The 23,381-nt window shown below is 42.1% G+C and overlaps 1 protein-coding gene across 2 annotated transcripts in view; it reads right to left on the reverse strand.

Annotated features, from left to right (window-relative positions):
* LOC111865127 (GTP-binding protein Di-Ras1) overlaps nt 1–11,105 on the reverse strand; it is a 333,795-nt gene extending 322,690 nt beyond the window's left edge. For both annotated transcript variants that reach the window (XM_023852892.2, XM_023852882.2), the window contains exon 1: nt 10,996–11,105. The gene's annotated coding sequence lies outside the window, so the exon portion shown is untranslated. The remainder of the gene's footprint in view (nt 1–10,995) is intronic.
* Between the last annotated feature and the right edge of the window lie 12,276 nt (nt 11,106–23,381).

The raw sequence follows: 23,381 nt of genomic DNA on the forward strand, positions 1-23,381 counted from the left end.
AGCGTCACATCTCAAATTCCACAAAAATATAGTTTAATAAACTACGACGCGTAAGTTTATGACTACCACACACTGCAAATGCAATACCCGGATTCTAATTCTATTATAAAACCTCGCTCTAATTGTGTTAGACAATCTCTTTGCATTAATTCCTCACAATCCCCTCTAGTAGCGCTCAACTTAATTACTACAGTGCGTTCAAATGAGACGGAAAACCTGCAGCGAGTGCTACTTTCGGGGAATAAGACGATGGGTTGTCTCAGAATACATGGCTGGCGCTGTTTACTCAAACACATTTTCATTACTGATTACTGAAAAAGACGACACATACGAAACTTGTCGGAAAGTTCCCGGACTAGGCCAAAAAATATTCTGGCTTAACTTACTCAATTTTTGCAGCCATCTCCCTCAAAATAGTCTCCTTGGGTACGTATACAGAGATCCCATCGTTTTGTCCACGCTTCAAAAGCACCGCGGAAGTCATTTTCTTTAATTACCGCCTGTGATTCCCTTTGGATGTCAGACACAGTTTCAAAACGTCGTCCCTTCAGTTGCATTTTCAATTTTGGGAAACAAAGCGAAACAGGGGGCTAAGTCAGGTGAGTATGGAGGATGGGGAACGATAACCCTGTTGTTGTCAGTCATAAACTGTGGTTTTCAGGGACGTATGAGCTGGGGCGTTGTCGTGATGAAGGAGCAATGTGGCGCGCGTTCAGATTTTCTGTTAAGATCTCTTGGCAAACTCAATAACTGATCCCAGCCGTGTCAGTGAGTTCATGGATTGTTCGGCGACGGTCTTTGTGGACGAATTCTCGATTTTTTAAACATTTTCTATCGTTCTCTTAGCGCTTTGGTGGCCCTGAACCTTTGTCATCTTCAACTGACACTCGAGCGGCCTTGAATCGTGAATGCCATTCAAAAACCGCTGTCCGGCTTAAAGAATGTTCTCCAAAATCCTCACGATACATTTCAAGGGTTTCGGTAGCGGATTTAACGAGCTTCACGTAAAACTTGATGAGGACATGTTGCTCGATTTTGCCAACCATCGCAGACAAAGCGAATCATGAAGTCGAAAAAGCACTCGTGTAAGAACAATGCCTGTTCATAGCGCGGGATCACGTGGCAGACTGATGCAATAGGCTTTCGGAAGTGTAACCATGGCCTTCGCTCTCATTTTTCTCGCCGAGGTTGTTAACAACAGTAACAGTCCGGGAACTTTCCCGTAGCACCTCGTACGTTATCATATTTCTATTAGAACTGCTAGCTATAACCTTTCTCGGCCTTCAAAAATACCTCGTGGAATGCACAAACAAGTTCTGCGACACATTCTGAAGTTCAAAAGCGAATAATTCGCTGTGCATTTAAATCATACCACATTACTACTTTAGTACTGCAACTGCAAATTCGCAACCAGTTTCAACGGTGAATTCTTGATGTATAAACTTCTGGCTTACGCTCAGGCAGGTATTTTAATTTATAAGTACGAAATTCAATTAATCTTGTAGCTATGAACACTTCGAAAAGAAATTTAAAGTTCTCGTGCCAAATGTCGTGACAGTTTTCATGCGCTGATCTCTATCCAGCGCTGCCTTGAAGATTTCAGTTAAATTCCTCTTCGAATAGAAAAATATTATATGTTTCTGGTAATTATCCATGTTCCTCTTTATTTTTCACAACACAACGTTCCGAAGACTGAATTCTGTCTCCGCCTTCAAGTAAAACGTACTCAGTTACGCACAGTCGATAAAACTATTCCCTATCTCCGGACCAGTTCTATCGATTGGGCCCCAGCTAAGCAGGTTTTACCTGGTGGAATCCAGTCTCCGAAGTGTTTTGAAATATAAATATGATCGTATTTCGGATAAAAACAGGACGATGGATAATGTCCCGAAACATATGTAGCATCGTCACAAATTTTTAGGTCTTATCCTCTTGAATTATTTATTTCTGTTTGTCACAAATTACACCGTAGTCCACTTCTACAAACTCGACTACGAAATTTGCTGTTGAATCGTGTGTCACCTAGCAAAACTAACGAATTCAGCCCTTAAGTCAACGAGACCTTAACAAGCTGACATCTCACACACTGCCCTGCTTATCACGCTAGGTCTGTTGACTGAAAATGGGTGACTCATCACCATTATCAGTCACAGACAAAACATACTGTTTGCTTTCTTCACACTATTGCTACGTTTGTTTCTTTAATCAAGTGCTTTTATTTTATTTGGTTTATTCCTCGAATCTGCAGGTATATCGCGTGGAATGACAGTATGGCTGATGAATGATAGATTGTAAATAATTCGGAATGATGCATTTGTGTCTTAATCAAGACAGCCGATGCCTCAAATCAGATTAGTGCTGAAAATGTTCCGAATTCACGTTTAAAGTGTTACCACGAAGAATATATTACGGTAGAAGAGTACAAATTCCAGCGTTTTTTATGAAATATAATTTTGTGCTACGTTTTACGTATAATGACCGGTAATTAAATTCGTCAGAAGGAGTCAATAACGCATGCGGGTGAAACCCTTCGGTCGTTTCTTCCATGGTCACTCAGGGCAACTTTCCCTCACCAGCGCCCATAGGATGTTTCCATCTCTTTTGAACGCTCGCTATATGTATTATGAATACACATTGCAGTATTATCAAGAGGGTTTTCTCCTGTTATGAAGCACACCATAACAACTCTTGACTCCCTGCTTTGTTCTGCAGTTTATTGAGGGCTATGCCTTGTTCCAAATATTTCAGATTTGTGACACATTTGCTTGAAATATGATAAAGTATCTTATCGAAAATGTATTTCTTCAAGAACATGATATTTTCCCTCAGGATTTGTATGGTCTCTGGCCGATCTCTCTATATTTATAACTCTACCATACATCATATAGCATGTAGAGAGCCGTTACTAGGTTACAGCACAGTAAACAAATTATCAGCGTGACAATGATTGCATATGCAACAAAGGATCAGGTCACGTTTGTGTCTGCGATGACGTCACGCAATAATAGTACAGCTGCGGGAAGCGGTGTTGCCATGCGATCCAACACCAGGCGAACAATATTGCTGCAATGGAACACGTGATATCACGCCACTCACATCAACAGGGGACGGTGTTTCTGCTGGGTCCGATCCGAGGCCATATCACTCGACCGACCGAGTTCAGTTAGCGGAGACTGAACAATAGGACGAATGTTACAGCTCGTTACTTGCCAGCGGTCAGCGCGTCAATGAGCTGGCTGGGTGGCAGTCACGTGATGTTTTCTGTGGTCCAGCCAGAGCGCCAATGGACTGGTGAAATAGCGAACAAGTGACATGTGTTTTCTGCGCGTGGTCCGTGAAGAGCCTATATAACGACGATCTGTAGCTTAGACCAGTGCAGTGCAGTGCAGTATAGTTGAAAGTACCAGGACGAGAATGGAGCATGTCCTTTGTGAACTGTGAAGATCAGTTTAGTACAAATTAGAACAGAGGATTACAGGGTGATTGAAGTAAAGACTTCACAGTGATTTGAAGTGATAGTTTCCGTTTTGAGATCCGTTGCCACGAGAAGATTAGTGAAGATGGAGAATCCTAGTGCGTGCGCAACGGTGAACTGAAAGTGTGCAGGATGGTGACAGCGTTATATTTGAATATGATTAAGAGAACTTGGTAACCCAATCGTCCGATCTAGAAACCGTCATTTTCGTCACGCATACCCCGTACACGTGACGATATTCACACAGTTCTTCACAACTTTATGAAGGTCTATTTTTATTTCTTATGTCAGTCCTTTCATGGCGCCGTCAATATCTGTACTTCTTATGGTCAGTTGGAAGGTGATTCACAAAATAAAATGGATTTCAAATGAAGACGGTGTGGAGTATTTGAGATATTATCCCAGCATACGCCTGGAAGGACTGAGCAAACACCACGAGATACTTCATTCAGTACAGTCGCTGTCCCTAGCGAGAATGAAACCCAGTCCCTGCAGAGCGAGTGTCTAGTGGGTTGGCGCCCCTTCAGCCCGCTTGGTAGATGGGTAAATAATCCGTAAGAAATAAAGTTGTAACTGGATAAGTTTATAAATATTTTCACATGTTATAGCGACTCTTAACAAGGTTTTGGATGGGATATTGGATTTATTGTCCACTTAGAAACTCCGTGGCCTGTAGTCCGCAAGCAAACTATACCAACCGAGCGACCGCCGCTTGCGGTGAAGTTAGTGCCAACTTTAGCGGATAGAAAATGTCGCGTGGTCAGGGCAAGGGATCCCCACGGCCATAAAATTTGGTACCGCCGGGAATCGAACACGGAACCTCTGGGTCTGTAGCCAGCAGCTCTGACCATCAGACCACAGAGCTCGGAAATACAAGTAATTACAGCGCCATTGCTAATCTCTACACTTTACAAAGCGGCTTCTTTCAAAATGACTGTTTCCTTCACAAATCCACTTACAGAAATAACTTGGTTGCCCAACTTGTCTCCATTACAACCATTCGGCATGGTCAGTGGAGACAACACCGTTCATTCTCGTAACTGTTACCGTGAGAAAGTTTTACTGAGCCGTTCCATAGCTGCGGCCTTCTATTCTTCTTGCTTATTAAGAATCTCCTGCCTAGCAACGGACGTCGTTCCGTTGTTTGTTTCGCGGCCATTGCCTGGAAAGGAATGTTGTTTCAAAGCCGTTTGCTAGCAACGGCTGATTCTCTGGCCCCACACATCTTGCTTTGAGCAAATATGCCACAGTATAAATGAGATTTTGACATCAAGTAAGTGAAGTTATTTCAAAATGGCACCAAAAATTAATAAAATTGTAGAGTTTTTGTTGTGATCAATAAGAACAAAGGTAAGGCAAAGGTAAAGTTGTCCTTGGGCTTAATCAATTAATCACTACGCCATGAAGACGTATGGGGAAGTGAAGGTATTGCTCCACCAATTTTCACCGTGGCCCTACATGGATGTGAGGGGTCAGATTCACACCCCGGCCGCTATTCAACTCAGGGATAATTCTCCGATGCCCACTGTGTAGGGGGCTGGATGGGTCTCGGAGCCGGTCCACAAACTGTGGAGTAGGGAAAAATCTTACTCCTGCCGGGAATCGAACCTCAGCCGTCAAGCCCGTAGCCCGTCGCTGTACCGACTGAGCTATTCTGGTTCCATCAGTAGAAAGGAATTTCGAAAAGAAGATATTTTAAATAAAAAGAATTTTTTTTTATATTCAAGCGTTAAGTAATCTTCTAATTAATACTGTACCCGGGAGAAAGTCTATTTTCTCTCGTGCCATCGATGGCAATAGTCGGCAGTTCTCCTTCCGGTTCGCTCCAAATGAAAACAGTCACATTCAAAAACTGTAATTATTTTGCAGCTTTGCGAAACAACCCAATATCTTCATTTCAATGCTCCGTGCACAAGACAGCTGAGTGCACCAGACGGGAAGGCTAAATTAATGTCCCTCTTTTATCTGAGACTGAAATAGCGTTGTCTTTCTTTCTGCGAGGAAGGAACCGACAGTAATTTAAACAGCAACTAAAAGTATTTGCATATTTAGACCACGTTCTTGAATACAGATCAAAAGAGTTTTAACTTTGTATTCAAACGCCTGTTCAAATCTTAATTCGGTAGCATTCTAAAGGACTGCACAGTTGTTTACATGTTCGGGAGGGTTCGGAGTGAACGAATTTTGATTATATTTTAAAATTTAGTTAAAATTCATGACATTCCACGTAATATCTGATGATAAAAAATATTCTTATCTGCCAATATATATTCAAAATATGACAATACCGGAAGCTGAAAGAGCGGAAAATATTATAAGAATATTACTAATGTATTGGAAGGGGGAAAACGTACAGTGATTGATAACATAAAACCACTTTATAAAATCACTGGAAGAAGAATGATCTTAACTTATTTATTTGCCCTTCGATTTCTCGATAATTCATCGGGAAATCTCGTAATTTGTTACATAACTATTCCCAATATTAACTACATTATATTTATTTTCCATGTTCCTGCTCAAACCTTATGTGTCATCGAAGGATAATTCGAGGCAGAAGTTTAAAGCTGTCTTCTACGGATAACGAATATATTACAAACAGTCAACCTTAGAAACCTTTCCTCTGTACATTACACTTGATATTTTTTTTCCTTGGCACTACAACCCCCGTGGGCCTAGGCCTACCTCCATGAACTTCTGTTCACTTCGGTTTTTTCTAGATCTTACACATATGGTAGGACTCCTTGGGCGAGTGATCAGCTCATCGCAAGGCCTCTACCTGTAGACAAACACAGAAAAACACACACAAACATCCATGCCCTGAGTGGGATTCGAACCCACGATCCCGGCTTCCGAGCGAGCGAAGGCAGTGCATGCCTTAGACCGCTCGGCTACCGTGACCGACACACTTGATATACCAGCACCAACACACTGTGATGTCTAAGCCCATTACCAGGTAACAGATGTTAATGAATTCATAGGCCGCTCAAATGGCATTTGGAGGCAGCGCTATGAGTTCAGTAAACAGCTGCAAGACTTACATATAGATGTAGCTATAAGCTCAGTAAACTGCTACAAGACTTACATATAGATGTAGCTATAAGCTCAGTAAACAGCTACAAGACTTACATATAGATGTAGCTATAAGCTCAGTAAACAGCTACAAGACTTACATATAGATGTAGCTATAAGCTCAGTAAACAGCTACAAGACTTACATATAGATGTAGCTATAAGCTCAGTAAACAGCTACAAGACTTACATATAGATGTAGCTATAAGCTCAGTAAACAGCTGCAAGACTTACATATAGATGTTTCTGTGAGCTCAGAGAACAGGTGCAAGACTTGCATATAGATGTTTCTATGAGCTCAGAGAACAGGTGCAAGACTTGCATACAGATGTGGCTATAAGCTCAGTGCCTTAGACCGCGCGGCCACTGTGACCGGCCAACACTACAGTCTCATAACGTGGAACTCTAAACACTAACAACGTTATTTATATCATCTGTAGACAGACTACGTATATATATATATATATATTGTGACGTAACGATTTGGGTTCGAGAGAACGCTTCGTGTGGAGCTCAAGTCAGGTGTGTCGATTGCTGAACGCTGATCGACTGTGTACATATGCAATTCCACTGAGGGCAAGAGGTATACAAGACACATATTTTAGGTAGTGTCAAACATGGGTCAAAAGGGCATAAACATCTTAATGTACTTCCGTAGAGCTTTCTCTGTGATTTCAATAAATGAACCTGGTTTAAGATAAAAAGCTCTGTGTATATCCCGGTGACTACAACATACAACTTCACGTAGTTTAAAATAAATATCAAATACAAGGTAAAAGGGTAAAGAAAGCAGTCTTCTGGGATTTGGCACCGTGAATATGTGGCGTTAACACCACATATACACGGTGCCAAATCCCAGAAGACTGCTTTCTTCATAGTCACCGCCGTGAAAGCCTCAAATCTTAAAAGGGTAAAGTTTTCGATGTGTTAATTAACGACCACGGTAGGCCGCTCCATAGCTCAAGCGGTTAGTCGCTGGCTTCCCACCGCGGCGGCCCGGGTTCGATCCCGGGTCTGATCAAGTGGGATTTGTGGTGCACAAAGTGATGCTGGGGCGGGTTTTCTCCGAGTACTTCGGTTTCCCCTGCCAATATTCATTCCACCAATTTTCCATAATCATAATTACTCGGGGCAGGCTACAATAGGCCAATCAGTGGTCGCCGTGCCGAGTGGACCCAGTTGGACTCCTCCCCCCACTAAGCGAATTAAAAAAAATAAAATTTTAACGAACACGCTATGAAAGTGTATAGGGAAGAGGAGTGATAGCTCCACCATTCTTGACCTCGCCAATGGATGAAGGTGAGTGGTCACAATTGGGTCTTTGCAGCTTTACTCCCGGGGGGAAAGCCGCCAGTACTCATTGTGCATGAGGACAATCCGGTCTGGATGCTGTGGGGAGAAGGAAAGTCTTGCCCTTACCGGTAATTGAACCACAGTCATCCAGCCTGTCGCTATACCGACTCCATAATAACAAAATAGCCATTAGAAACAAGAAAATGGAAGTCTGCCTCTCGTAACATGGAGTATTTCGACTGAGGAACGCACACAACTTAAGAAACACAAGCATGGAGTAACAATTCTGGCTCGTTTACTATATTTTCTTTAATTACCTCAAAAATCAGTAACATTTATCGAAAATATGGTCTGAACAAAGTGTATAAATATTTCATTTTCGTTTATAAATTTTGTTGGCAACGACTTTCCCTCCGGTATTTTTGGAGTTGCACTCCAATGTCTTCATGCAAAACTATCCCTGTAGCAGGCCGTGGAGATCCATAGAGTTTGAGACGTCGAGGTTCCCACATTCTCTGGACAATCGGCTCACAGATGGCGGTGGGGTTGTCAGCCTTACGCGTCGGCTGCACTTTTACTCCCAGGAATATTTCTGGTACTCATTTATGTTAGATGCTGAATCGACTCCAGGGCCATAACGCAGCTGCAAGGATTAGGTCAATTGAAAATTTCCAGTGACCTTATAGGGAACTGAACTCGCGACCTTTCGCCTTGTAGCATAGTGCCTCAACCAACTACGCTACTGGGTGAAGCAAAATTCGCACATGTCAACAGGTTACGCTCCTCGACATCATATTTGACGGAAATACTCTCTAGATCGAACGGAAGGGCAGACGAGATGGGACTGACGAAGATATTACGAAAACATTCGCAGACTCTTGCTCAGAACGAGCTAGAAGTACATATAGAAGGTAAAAGGTGTGTTTTATTATAAGCTACAATATTGTTACAAGTTTCTTTACTGATAAGTAAATTCAGTTTGTCTTAATTCCACGTAACTATTTTCTGGGATATACAGATTACTCATGAATGAATGAACCGCCGTGTAATCCGTTTATAGTTAACTGACATTTCAGAGTAACGTGTTCTCCCTCTTCAGTGCTCAGTAGTCCAAGCAGGAAGCCAGAGTGAAAGTTCTGCGTGCTGCCTACTTCAAGATAATTTTCTGCTTCGCTTACTCTTGAACCATGAATATAGATGCGACATGTTCCTCCGAAACATCGGTTTTCACCGATTTATATAGCCTTATTCTTCAGAAGATAAAACACTTCATAACCACCGCTGTGACACCCTCAGATCCTGTGTATTTTTAACTCACAAGTCAAATGCCAAACTTTCTGTTGTTCAAGAATTTAAGTTGGAATTTGTTGACGTATGAGGTTTAGAGTCATCAATATTTAAATTCAGTGACGGTGTTTCTTTATCTACAGGGGCTGAAGGACGAAAAGAGTGGAGACACGTCGTGAATTTATTGTCAGAGTGAACTATGTCCAACAAACATCAATTTCTCGGGGAACTGGGTATGAAGTTAGTGACTCAGCTGCAGTTTAAATGTAATTTAGAAGGAAACACATTCTGATATCTCACACTTGCGTGCAAGCCCGTGTGCAACTCGTGTAACTGCATACGGAGAATCGCAAAGGTTAATTAGCTGACTATGTCATTTTCTTAAAAAAGTGGAGTCAGAAAATGCCAGTACTCAAAGTACAATATTTATTTCTAGTTTAATCAACGGTGCTGCCACTAGCTCAGACTGTACGGCGTCAACACAATAGTAACCTGAATTCAACATATCAAAACAAAACTAGCCCCATATATTTAGTAACCCTCGTAAATTTCGAAACATAATAAAAACCAAGTTCATGGAGGTAGGCCCAGGCCCACTGGGGCTGTAGTGCCAAGGGGAAAGAAAATAAAACCCAAAGTAACACGGGGCGGGTTGGCTTAGCGGTAACAATCTAAGACGTACACTTAAGGTGACAGCAGCCATTACAGACCGGGACATAAGCTACAATAAGGATCATTCACGTTTCTTCTTAGTCCCTACAGCCAAATGTCAGTACATGGATTAGTCTAGGGCCGTTTCTTTCAAAACCAATCCCAATTTATCCAACCGCTGTCCAGCTACTGATAGGGCCGTAAATAACCCATGGCAACAAAATTACTTGACGCGTAATTTATAATTTTCATGTTTTTTCTTTACGTGTAAGCAGTAACAAATTGTTCCTCTGAGAATACAGAAGGGTACTAATGAGAGCGAGAAGGCCATGAAGCGGAGTGCTTCTTGAGAAGCCGCCAGTTGCTCAGCTACTAAGAATTAGCCAACATTTTATAAGAACTCCAAGTTTCATTACCGTGTTCATAGGAGCTCTCCACTGGTCCCTATCGTGAGCCAGCTGAATCCAGTCAGTAGGACTAGGCTCCTTCTTGATATTAGTATCCCATCTACGTTTAGATATTCCTAATTATCTCTTTCCTTCTCGTTTTCCCACCAAAATCCTGTATGCATTCCTCTTCTCCTTCCATGTGTTCTAAATGTCCTGCCAATCTCCTTGACTTGAACACTGGCAAAGAGTGCGAGTTGCGGAGCGCCTCATTACACAGTTTTTATCAACCTTAAGTCACTTAATCGAAGCCTATAATAAAATAATTATTACAGTAATACAACATTTATTAGGAGCCGGGACAGCTCAGTCGGGTCGGTATGGTGACTGGCTACGGGCTAGACGGTCAAGGGGTCGGAGTTCGAGTCCCGGTACGGTGAAGACTGTTCTCTTCTCACGTCGTCCAGACCGGCTCTGTGTCCAACCCAACCGCTTATTCAGTAGGTACCAGGGGTAAAATCCCTGGAGGTAAAGCGGCCGGGGCGTTAATCTAACCACTCACCTCAAACTTAGTGCCGAGGTCAAGAAAATATAGATCTATACCTTCACTTCTCCAGACGCCTTCATGGCGTAATGCTTATTTAATTAAGTACAGGGACAACTTTTTTCACCTTTATAACATTTATTTCGACTGACTTAGCTAAGTGACGAAGGAAGGGTGTGTTTCCATGAGGTCTGCATTTCCCATCAAACGCGAACAAAAAAAAAATACTTGATTTAGAAACAATTCGCTTGTCAGCATCAGAGGCTGCGGCAACAAATGGAGCCTTACCTTGCGATCAGCTGAGTGAGTATCAACGCCCCTCAGAACGGTTCGGACTGACGACAACGGTGGCGGGCGCCGAGACGTCTAGGTTTAACTACGGACAACGCGAGACTGGCACCAATCGACGCTGCTCGGACGGGCCCAATGCCGGAATCGCGCGCGCGCGCGAAGAGGCGTGTCCTGTTTCAGCGGCAGAAAACTTTAGAAATGAACCCAGAGCTTCTTCAGACATCCACAGCAGCTAAACGGCGCTGTCTTCCTATTCACATGCTCTCAAAACTTCCCTTCTTACCCCATTTTACGCTTTAAACACTGAAGAGAGAAAAAGTCTAGCTGCAATTGTCAGTGAAGATAACACGAGGCCCAACATGAATATCTTTCCTTGGTTCTGTCAGTCAGAAGATGCAAATAATCTTATTAAGTTATTCGTGTCAGTGCAGTGCCTTCTGTCGTCGCGTCACCCTTGTTCACAGGATTAAATATACAATTTCTGTCTTCATTTAACTTGTTGGTTTGTTTAGCTTTGGACGGGTGTGAAACTTGGTCTCTGGCTTTGAGGCAAGAAGGTACACTGAAGGTAATTAAAAACATGGCCCTAGAGAGATCATTTGGGCATAGTAGAAGTGAAGAGATGGGAGGATGGATTTGCGTAACAAGAAGTTTCACAGGCTAATTAGAATGATAAAGTCAAGGAGGATGAGATGAGTAGGGCATATAGCACGTATGAGATGAAGATGAATGCATATAGAATTTTTTAGGAAAAGCCAGAAGGGAAACACTAAGAAGACTTAAACGTAGATGAGAAGATAATATTAAATGGATCCTAGAGAAATAGGATGGGATATTTACGGATTGGATTTGTGTGGCTCAGGATAGGGAGCAGTAGAGGACCCCGGTGAAAACTGTAATGAACCTTCGGGTTCCATAATATACTGGGAAATTCTAGAGTAGTTAGTTGATTGACGGGTGCTTCTCAAAAAGAACTCTTCTTGCCGTGACCTTCTATTTGTTATGCCTCCCCTGCTCTTCCTTGTCTCACCGGGTGCAGCTACATATAATTGTAAAATTTTATATTCTATTTCATTCATTTTATTCCCTTTAATAAATTTCATGCAATGGTTTACCAATTAACTAGCCAAATTGACCACAAATTCAAATGTGACTATGTAAGCAGGTGTCCGGGTGAGTGGAATTTAAGCATAACAATTCAATAAACTGATATTTTTAAGTACTGTGCCGCCTGAAGATGGTCTAGTAATAAAGGACGAAACATGTAGTGGAGAATAAAACACATCAGATGTTAAATAGTCATGTTGGTGGTACATTTAGCGTCTCGATAACACAGAGACTTGTAGAAACCTAAGATTCTTGGGTATACTGATGCCTGAATGTAAGAGATACTGCACTTGAGGGGGGGGGCACAAAACTTTTTCTGCTTTGAAGGTTCTCATACTTCTGGTAGAGATAGGATTTAGGGAGGGATAAAGCTTTCGGAAGTGAAAAGAGTATAAAATGTTAAGATGCGGATTTTGTTATGAGCAGAGGGGAGAAGTTGTGCGGGGGTCTTACTGTACACGATGGGATTTCATTTTGATATTAGTGTTTTTGCGTTGGGAAAATATGCCACAATATGCCCTTGAATGCTTGAGAGAACTGACAAGAAACAAGGAAGCAGTGTACATGCTATGGATTCGTTGAGACAAGGGACTAGATGAAATCAGGGACCTGTGCACATGGCTTAGGGTCCTTGGAACAAAGGACGAAGTGACTTATGACATAGTGTATGCAGCATGGGGTCCTTTGACAAAGGACGAAGTGAACCAAAACATAGTGTGCGTAACATGCTGTCCTTGGACAAAGGACGAAATGAATCACGCCATAATGTATAAAAAGTTGAGTCCTTGGACAGAGGATGAAGTGAATCATGAAAAAGTAGACATTTGCTAGTATCACTGACTAAAGGGAAGAACTGATCCAGAAACCAGTACAGAATACTCGAGACTGGAGATCAAGTGACCCACAAACCAACGTATATTGACTAGAGACCTTTTTCCCCCCCTTGGCACTACAGCCCCAGTGGGCCTAGGCCTACCTCAATGAACTTCTCAGTTCACTTCGGTTTCTCTAGATCTTACATATTCGGTATGACTCCTTGGGCGGGTGATCAGCTCGTCGCAAGGCCTCTACCTGTACACAAACACAGAAAAACGCACACACACAAACTAAACATCCATGCGACTAGAGACCTTGGGACAGGTAAATATGTTGGTAGTAAAACAGTAGTAGTTAATAACACACATTTCGCAGTCAACTCAACAACGTTTTAATTGATTTCAGTTACACTTAGGTTACACTACATATTTCGACCCTTAAATGATCAACTTCGGGTGTTTCCAGTTACACAGCATTGGTTACTGAATTGCAAGGTGAAATCCTCATATTCCTGTTTATATATATATAAGCCATAAAATGACTACACTCATGTTTACATAATATTTAGGGATGTTACCTCATATTAAACTTAATAATTAAACTAAAATTGATTTTAATTTTTTAATTTAAATTTAATTTAAAAACTAATTTAAAAATTGATTAAAAAATCTTGAGCTATGATCGGCTTCGTGTCTTGAGCTTCAGTAGACCTCGCTTGGCCTTCTCAAATTCTTCTATGATTTTTTGAGCATGATAATAATGGCACATTGAGGTAACACAACAAATAATACAAGAATGTGAGTAGGTCAAACGAGGTCTACTGCAGCTCGACACGAAGCCTATTATAGATGACGATTTTTAAATCAATTTTTAAATTAATTATAAAATTAAAATATATTTCAATTTAATTAAGTTTAATATGTGGCAGTATCTCTGAATATTATGCAAATATTAATTAGACACTTTATGGCCTGTGAATGTGAGTAGGAATATAGGGACCTCACATTGCAATTCAGTAATTAACAATGTGTAACTGAAAACATCTGAAGATGACCCTTTAAATTTCAAAATATGTAATGTATCCCAAATCAATAAAAATGTTGTTGCATTGACGGCTAATTTTATATTATTAATTGTAGTACTTACGCAAAAGGATTCGAGCCGTGTAAACACTAGTAGGGCACATTACAGAGGGCTCTTTTTACATTTGTAATTCAGTTAAAATGAGTGAAACGTAATGCTTATTGAGCAAGGTTCTCTTTGAAACTGGGTCCAGTTGAGCGACTTATGTTTTTGTCATACTGGGACAATGATCACGTAGCTGCAGTCTGTATGCTAGAGCGTCCAGGTGCATGTGTATGATAACACATGTGCAATCGTTTCCAATTCAACACGTTCCTCTGTGTGCAAATGGACACTAGCTATCATGTCAAAGTATTTACAAAATCTGCTTTGCAAATGTTCCTGCAAAACAAGTTGACCTATATTAACGTACTATTACAGTTTCGATATGACGTGGAAAACCGTTTCTTTTTATTCATATCAGATTTGTGGACTGAACCGTGGCATTTCATGTTGTTCTATGTATGTCCGATTAACTGAGGTCGAGGGTAAACAGTTCTCTTCTATTGGCTGTTTGTTTCCTATCTGTAATGCACCTGTTCTCAGAACTTCGCAGTGGCTAGCCAACCGAACAGCAGATTATAATGTGATCAATAAACACGGAGATTCTGTTCATGTCAAGCTCTCTACTCATCTAACTCACACATTAAGCACTCAATAAATCCACACTGTCACTCTAGCCTTATGTTAGCCTATTTTCCTTATTTTTAAAGAAATAAAAAGAGGCTTATGAGAACACTTGACTGTCTGTTTGGGCCGCGCCATAGCTCAAGCCGTTAGTCGCTGGCTTCCCACAGCGGCGGTCCGAGTTCGATCCCGTGTCTGGTCAAGTGGGACTTTTGGTGGACAAAGTGGCACTGGGGCAGGTTTTCTCCGAATACTTCGGTTTCCCTTGCCAATCTTCATTCCACCAATTGCTCCACAATCACTCTCACCTATCATCTGGGGCGGATACAATAGGCCAGAAGTGGCCGCAGTACAAGGGACTTAGTCCCACCCCACTGAGAATAAAAAAAATACTGTCTGTTTGTCTCAAGGTAACAACGTTTTTTGCGTGTGGATTCTTTGTCTCGGGAACTTTTTACCGAGTCGTTGACTAACAATTATCACATCGTCTGGCTCCATTATTTTGGCTTTCAGGCGCCACATTATATTCAAAAGTTTCTGGACTCGGTGTTTTGTGTGCGGTCCTTGTTGTATCAAATACTTATTATGTAGTGAAAGAAAAGTAGAGCTTTTTGTTCCTCATTAATGTGCCGGGGGAATGAGGCTCTAGCCCACTTGTTATGCAGAGCCTTTTGTACCATCATGGATTGACAGATTAGTGTGTGGTATTCCGTGGAATTATAATTAGCAAGGGAAACCATAGTATTCCTAGGAAACCGACAACACTGCCGCTGTATCCACCACAAATTCCACATGACCTGATATGGGATCGAACCCGGGCTGCCGCGGTGTGAAGCCGGCGTCTAACCGTCTGAGCTATGGCACGGCCAGTCTTGTGTATACTGTCTGCAGCAACAAACGTGTCAACGGGGAGGTAATTTGGGGGAAGGCGCAAAACATACCGAGGGCAGACAGACGTAAGGAGTGGGAGGAGTACGCAGTGACATCTCTATTCCAACAGACAGTATGAATGGAAAGATGTAGATTTAATCATCTTCATTATAACGCCATTTGAAGTGTGCTTCAGAGCAACTTGCTGCTTCAGTCTCCAGGGTAGAAGACAGGTAACACAGAAATGGAGATAGCGGGACTCTCCAAAACCGAACTGCAATATCAGAATCCAGAAGAAGAAATTTGTTACCACTGAGATCTTGAATGGTAAGTACTGATCACGATATTGAAGCTTCGGGCTTAATAAAATAATGGTAATTTCTTTAATAGTTTAGCATCTATCAGGTTCTTAATAAAGACTCTATTGCATGCAATTAGCTATACAGGATAACCTCCAGTGGTGCGTGCCTGTGAATATGGAAATTACGCATCTTTTTATATAAATAGAGCGGAAATTCTGTGGCAGGTGAACGACTAGCAGCTTCTTAATAAAGACTTTACTCAAAACATAGAAGAAACAATACAAACTCCATAGTTATATAAGATTTGAGTTTTCACGGCGGTGACTATGAAGAAAGCAATCTTCTGGGATGTGGCGCCGTGTAGAAGTTGTGTTAACCGACGACGTTTAGGAGGAACGTATCGCCTCCATCTTAAGGGTAGAAAAAAGAAGAAATCCGCTAGCGAACCAGCGTGAGCAGGTGCAACAGACAGTGAGTTAAGAAATCATAAACTCTCTCTCGCCTTACGAACTGCTACGTTCCGGGAGAGAGTTCGTAAAACGAAACGCGGTAATGAGAATCGCTTTTTCTCACTGCTGTAACGTTATAATTTGGGGTTACGTTCCTAAACGATCAAAAGTAATAAAAAGAGTAGAAATCAATTGTATTTCAAATGGCATAAGCTTCATAGAGCGGACACCGTCATCACTAATAATTGTAAAATTTCATATGACGGTACGCCGTTCTTATGCGGCAACTTCTCCGACACCTTTGTGAGGATGGTAATCTAATCGAATTGTGCAGGCGCATCAATTACAGGTACGAAACAAAATCAGAATTTAAGACACAGTCTTCTGAGATGTGACGCTATGTAATCTGTTAGGGTCGCATTAACGTTTTGGAGGAACCTGCCATATGAGACTTCACCCTGAATAAGGAGGCATCAGATGTCTCCAAAATATTGGTACGTATCCATTAAATTTGTTGTGGTATAGTTGTATTTGCATTGTGTACATTGTGTGTAGTGTGCCCGTTAATGTTTGTGTAGCTTTGTGTGCTGTGTTTTGTTTCAGCGTGGTGTGTTATTTGTGTGGTGTGTCTTGTAGTACCACTGCCACCGGGTAAGAATCCATTTGCAGTTAAAATAAATAATAATAAAAATACATGGTGTCGCATATTGGTTTTGCGTAGCGACAAATCTCTTCACTCGTATTTGGGACTTCTTACTTTCGAAATTAGGCTACGATATCCTGAGATTAGTTTCAGTGATTTTCCTCAGTCTCGCCAGGCGAAATCCGGGATAGTAAAGTAAGTAAAGCTATCCCTGTACCAGGCCGTAAAGGACCGTAGGGTTGTGAGATGTTGAGGGTCCCACATTTTCTAGACAATCGGCTCAAAGATGGCAGTTAGGATGTCAGCCTTACGCGCCGACCGCGCTTTACTCAATAGGAAAATTATTTAATTAATTCCTGGTACTCATTTCTGTTAGAGACTGAGTCGAGCCCAGGGCAATAGTGCGGCCGGAAGGATTAGGTCAACTGAAAAAATTCCAATGACCTCATCGGGACTTGAACCCGCGACCTTCCTACTTGTAGCATAGTGCCTCAACCAACTACGTGATTGTACCTCCCCAATTAAATTCTAAAAGGTTCTGACAATGATGCATGATACTCAGAATTACTGTCTTTTGGACTTCGTCCATCGCATGGTGCTGTACAGAACAGCGTTTCGGAAACTGGATCTGTTTCCGTTCTCAGGTGAGGGAAAGAAGACACCTACTTGTTGAATCCCTTGTGTCTAGTGACTGACGTTAGCTCTTTCTAAGGGGGCCAACTGAGTAGGTGTCTTCTCCCCCTTCACCTGAGGATGGAAACAGATCCAGTTCCCGAAACGTCGTGTTTTCTAGTTTCTAGAATACCGGACGATGGAGAAAGTGCGAAACCCCAGTAATTCTGTGTACCTTTCCAATTCATCACTCAACAATAATTTCTCAATTGAAGGTGTGCGCTTTAGCTACTGACAACGTCGTAATATAAACACACATCACGTCGCAGAGACAATAATTTCCTATCTTACAGCCACAAGGACCTCAGGGTTTGCAGATTTTGCCAACGCCAGCGAAACTACCAAGGTAGCTCCTTCCTAAGAAGACAATAAGTGATAATTACATATGTTGCGCACATACCACATCTGAAATAAAGCATTATGGCATGTCTGCTGAAAGCCAGAATTGGGAAGCAAGAAAAGAGAGCCGTTGCTAGGGAACGGCTCTGCAAATTCTCCCTTTCTTAAACAATGGCTCAGTAGCCGTCACGCGATAGCCGCAACAGACACGAACTCGACAACAAAAGAGCTGTTGTGTGCAATGTTTTCCTGTGCGGTCCGTGCAGAGGATCAGCTGCCATTACGAGGAGGTATAGAGCATTGAAACGGCAGTTAGAAGAGTAGGAGCTGGGTGTGAGACGGCTGACAGCCTGAGAGGACGTGAACCGGGGAGCAGAGTAACGTCCACTGTTGAAAACCGCTACCAAGGAACGCAGTAAAGACTGTGACTGAGTGTTGCCGCTTGAAGTTTTGTTTTTGTATAAATTTATACGTGACTACCAACTGTTGATAGTCACTTCGTGGTCGAAACACGTAACGGAACCGACCGTTTAGTACAGAAAAATATTTCTGAAGGTTGTAGAGTTATAATTTACATGTGTCATGTACCGTGACGTTCCTCTTTTTACATATTCCTTCGTGGGTGAACAAATTCAATAGCCTTGAAAGGATTCTGACGATAGTGTATGCTGTACAGAACTATAAGCTCTATTTTGGACTCTATCCGTCGTCTGGTATATATAAGACCAAAAAAACTACAACGTTTCGGAGACTGCATCTGTCTCCGTCCTCAGGTGGATGGGGCAGGATAGACCTACTCCATTGAGATTAGCTCTTTCTAACGGGCCCAACATTTATTCTTCACAGCTGATTCTACATGATAGTTAACGATGTTGATAATAATGATGATAGGAACAAATTTATTATTCCGCAAGTCTAACAGCTGAAGTTCATCTGTGTAACATCTAGACTGTGAAGTAAACCTGGTCTTAAAAATCAGATATTTATTCTTTTGTTGCAGGCACGTGGAGGTGCTTGAAATTCGTAGCGCTGCCTTGAAGTGGAATTTAGTAGAACTGCAGAATAACTCTGATTGTGTATCACTCTCACATATATTTCAAGAAGCCTTCAAGCCACGTGTTGGAATCAGAGTGAATAGAGGTTTGGTTCCTGAGTCACGTCCTTCGACATCGTAGTCTGCGTAATTAGTTGCTGAAAACTTTATCAAAGGTATTAAAGGAGGACAGAGAAACAAGCATACAGACACGTCCGTTTTTTCTTGCTCCTTCCCGAAATTATAAGGAAATTTAGTTTTATAACTAAATGGTAGAAACTAACTCTAGTTTCTCAGTAATAAAATTCGTGCGTTCTTTATAAGAAAATCAATTCTTCCTTCTCTGGAAAATTTCTGCAAAATGGTTCGCTGTAACTGAATTATATACATGACCATAGGGCCGCGCCATAGCTCAAGCGGTTAGTCGCTGGCTTCCCACCGCGGCGGCCCGGGTTCGATCCCGGGTCTGGTCAAGTGGGATTTGTGGTGGACAAAGTGGCGCTGGGGCAGATTTTCTCCGAGTACTTCGGTTTCCCCTGGCAATCTTCATTCCACCAATTGCTCCACAATCACCCTCACCTATCATCTGGGACTGGTACAATGGGCCACAAGTGGCCGCAGTGCAAGGGAATTAGTCCCACCCACTAGCGATAAAAAGAAAAAAATACACGACCATACGTTTCATTCAGTTGTTTATTAAATGACACTGTACAGTAGCAAATTATACTTATGAGCATATTTGTTTTCGGTGGTTGCCCATTTAACGAAGCTTTAAGCATCGAGACTAAATAGAGTTGATGATAATATTATTAATGGATATTGAAAGAGAAATGCCAAAGAAAGAAAAACCATTTCATCCACTACAAGACATGAGATGGAATCGAACCGGGTGGCCCAATGGGTAGCCGGCGACTATCCGCCTGAACTATGGCAGGTCAGTGTACATCTGACCTGGACTCTGGTGACGACAGCGGGGGGGGNACTCCCTGGATTTCTAAAAAAGAATTGTAATGGAAAATAGAAGAAAGTATAGAAGCTGTCCTTGTAACCTACCGTGAAGGCCCATGAGTGAGACATCGAGGCTCCCTAATAATGTATGACAAGAAGTATAAATTATGAGGCACCTCATTATGGGTTTCTGTCCCTTTTCCTGTTAATTATCCTTGTAAGACCTAAATATTCTCGTCAGCACCCTGGTATCAAACCTCTCTACCTAGATTTTTCCATTAATACGGGAGACCAAGTTTCTCACCCATACAAAACAACACGAGTGTGAACATCTCTCATATTAAGGGAGGAATTCTCTAGCGTAAATAACGCCCAAATCGATAAATCATTTCCATTTCGCCGAGCTTCAAAACGGGTGTTTACGGGTTGCCTATAACACAGGGGACGCCTTCTCAGCAAGCACAAATCATGTCTCGTTCTCAGCATTGCGTTTTATGAGCTGAAGCGTAAAATAGAAATAAGGACATAAGGATATACGGACATAAGGCTATAACTTCGCTAGACCGACTAATTAACAAATGTATTTGATTTTAACGTCTGATCAAATTATTTGTCTTTTCAAACACGCCTCTACATCAAATCAAAATTGCAGCAGACTAAAGTTATATCTTCAGAGATTATCAATAAAAATATTTTGTATATTATGTACTGTGACAGACCGAGCTGTTTCAAAAGAGACGTCACCCGTTGCTAGGCAATGGCACAGTAAACATGTTCTCACGTCATCAAAGAAATGAGCCATAGCTAAGCAACGGATACATACACAACAAGAAAAGGAATATTGGAGGCGAAAATGTAAATGCAGAATCTACGCCGAGTTGCTGCAACCTCACCCAGCGCCATAACGGGGCTGCAGCCAGAGGAAAAGAGCACAGCGAGCTCTCGAGCGATCCTCTGGGAGGACGATCTTCTCTAAGTTCACCTCACCAGAACAGTCCTACGCAGCTGCACGACGTCAAGACAATCAACACCAACCAAAGGCACCGCAGACGAAGTGGTGACATAGTAATGAGTTAGTTGTGAGATGGTAGCCGGCCCACAACGCCGTAAGCACAAGAGCAGAAGATTCATCATTGTTGGGAACCGTGACTAAGAAACAACTACTGAACGCTATACAGAGAGAGACAGTGCGTGTTATAGTGATTTGTTAAACTTATAGATTAGCTGTGGCGCTATAGTTACCATAAGTATTCAGTGAGTTCAATTGCCAATTCGAATTTCGTGTCTAGTCACTAAATCGTGACGGTTCGTGTATGTTCTCATTTTGCGATCTTTATGAATATCAGATAATCAGAACTGAAACACATATAAGTGTGTATTCTCTAATATTGTCTCATTCCACAATTGTGTTCATTATTTAATGACGCTCTATCAATATTAACACCAAAAAATTGTATTTGGGAGATGTCTGAATATTTGACAGGACACCGAGCATATTTCTGAGGTATTTCGTGGGCCTTCTTTCAGTCAATCTAGGCAAATGCTGGGAAAGTACCTCGGTTACACCATCGAAATATTTTCCAATTCCTTGTTCATCAATCATATCACCAGCCGAAGCTGACAGCGCCGTGAAGGAAGCCACAAAAGGGAACTGTAGTGAGGACATAAAATGGTAGGGGAGCTTCTGAATGACAAATTGCAAGGCACGCTACGGAGAAGGTAGAATTTGTGGACTGTTTAATGCTATTGTAATGGATGTGTGGAAGGCTGAGTGACGAGAACATAGTCCCGAAACCGAGATTCGAAATATATGCCTCTCGAATTAGAGGCAGATGTGCCAAACACCACATCAAGAGCTTCGGATAAATCTTCTTTCTTAGGGAGTCTGTGGTACTGTCGGGAAAGCTGTCCCATCTGTAAGCAAGGCTGTGTGAGTGTTTCTGCTTTCACTCCCCCCCCCTCCCAGAATGTCATGTTTTATGACAGCTGGAAACTCATCGGGTGATGGACAGCCACATTGGTTACTTCACATTTCGTTGCTGTTTATTAAGCGACATGCCTTGTCTATTCAAACGTTAAGCTTAATTTCGCATTCCGTCCTGCTGGACGTGTCCTCACCTCATAGCGCAGAAGCGTGTGACGCACTTGCCGTAACAGACGGACTGTCATCGTCAGTCATAAGTTATTCATCTAGACATATGTCATGACAGAGACATAACAGTGTCGAGATTTACCCGACGTAATGAATATCCCTAAGCCACCTTAATGTCAGAACACATCGTAGAATGTGGTGATTTTGTTTTTGTTTTTAATAAGTAGAATACAAAACCCTAGTAAAGGATATTTGTCCCTTCCTATCCTCATCTAAGCCGTCAAACATACATAGACTTCAGTGTAGCAGATTTGCACCAAATACTGCAGTAGTTTTCATTATCAGCCACATTTCATTCACTCAAGGAGCTGAGCCCTACTTGAGAAGCTGCCAATTCTGCAGCTACTGAAGAACTTCCCAGCATTTTATGGAACTCGAAGGTTCAATACCGTGTTCACAAGAGCTCTCCACCAGTCCCTATCCTGAGCCAGTTCAATCCAATCCATACCATCCCATCCTATCTCTCTAAGATCAATTTTAATATTTTCCACCCACCTATGCCTTGGTCTCCCCGGTGGTCTCTTTCTTTCTGGCTTTCCCACCAATATTCTATATGCATTCCTCTTCTCCCCATTCGTGCTACATGTTCTGCCCATCTCAACCTCCTTGGCATGATCATTCTAATTATACTTGGAGAAGAGTACGTGTTATGGAGCTCCTCATTATGCAGTTTTCTCCAACCTCCTGTCACTTCATCTCTCTTCGGTCCAAATATTCTCCTCAGCACCCTCAGTCTGTTCTTCTCATAATGTAAAAGACCAAGTTTCACACCCATACAGAAGCACAGCTACATTTATTTATAATAAAGCCTAGTTCACCTAACACCTCAGATAGACTTTTCCGTATTTCCCGGAAATAGTCTCACAGATACACGTATTGTTAAAATTCACTGCGTGAAGCTTACATCAACAACTCTTGAGAAATCCATCAATAAATTAAAATGGATATCTTCCTGGGGATAAAGGGTGGCAGGCGCATAGGGCTAACAACCTCACCGCCATCTGTGAGCCGATTTTCTAGAAAATGTGGAAGCCTCAACGCCTCACAACCCTACGGGCCTCCACGGCCCCTTACAGGGATAGCTTGGCGCGTATGGCTGGCAACCTCACCGCCATCTGTGAGCCGACTGTCTAGAAAATGTGGGAGTTTCGACGTCTCACAAACCTATGGGCCTCCGCGGCCTGTTACAGATAGCTTTACCTTACTTTCCCGGTAATCTTACAGCTGAAAGAAACAGCGCTAGTTCTCTGGGCGTTACTTTCATTTCATTTTCGAAATCCCAATTTTTACCCCATAACATACC

This window comes from Cryptotermes secundus, unplaced genomic scaffold, assembly GCF_002891405.2.
Source record: "Cryptotermes secundus unplaced genomic scaffold, Csec_1.0 scaffold719, whole genome shotgun sequence".
NCBI lineage: Eukaryota > Metazoa > Arthropoda > Insecta > Blattodea > Kalotermitidae > Cryptotermes > Cryptotermes secundus.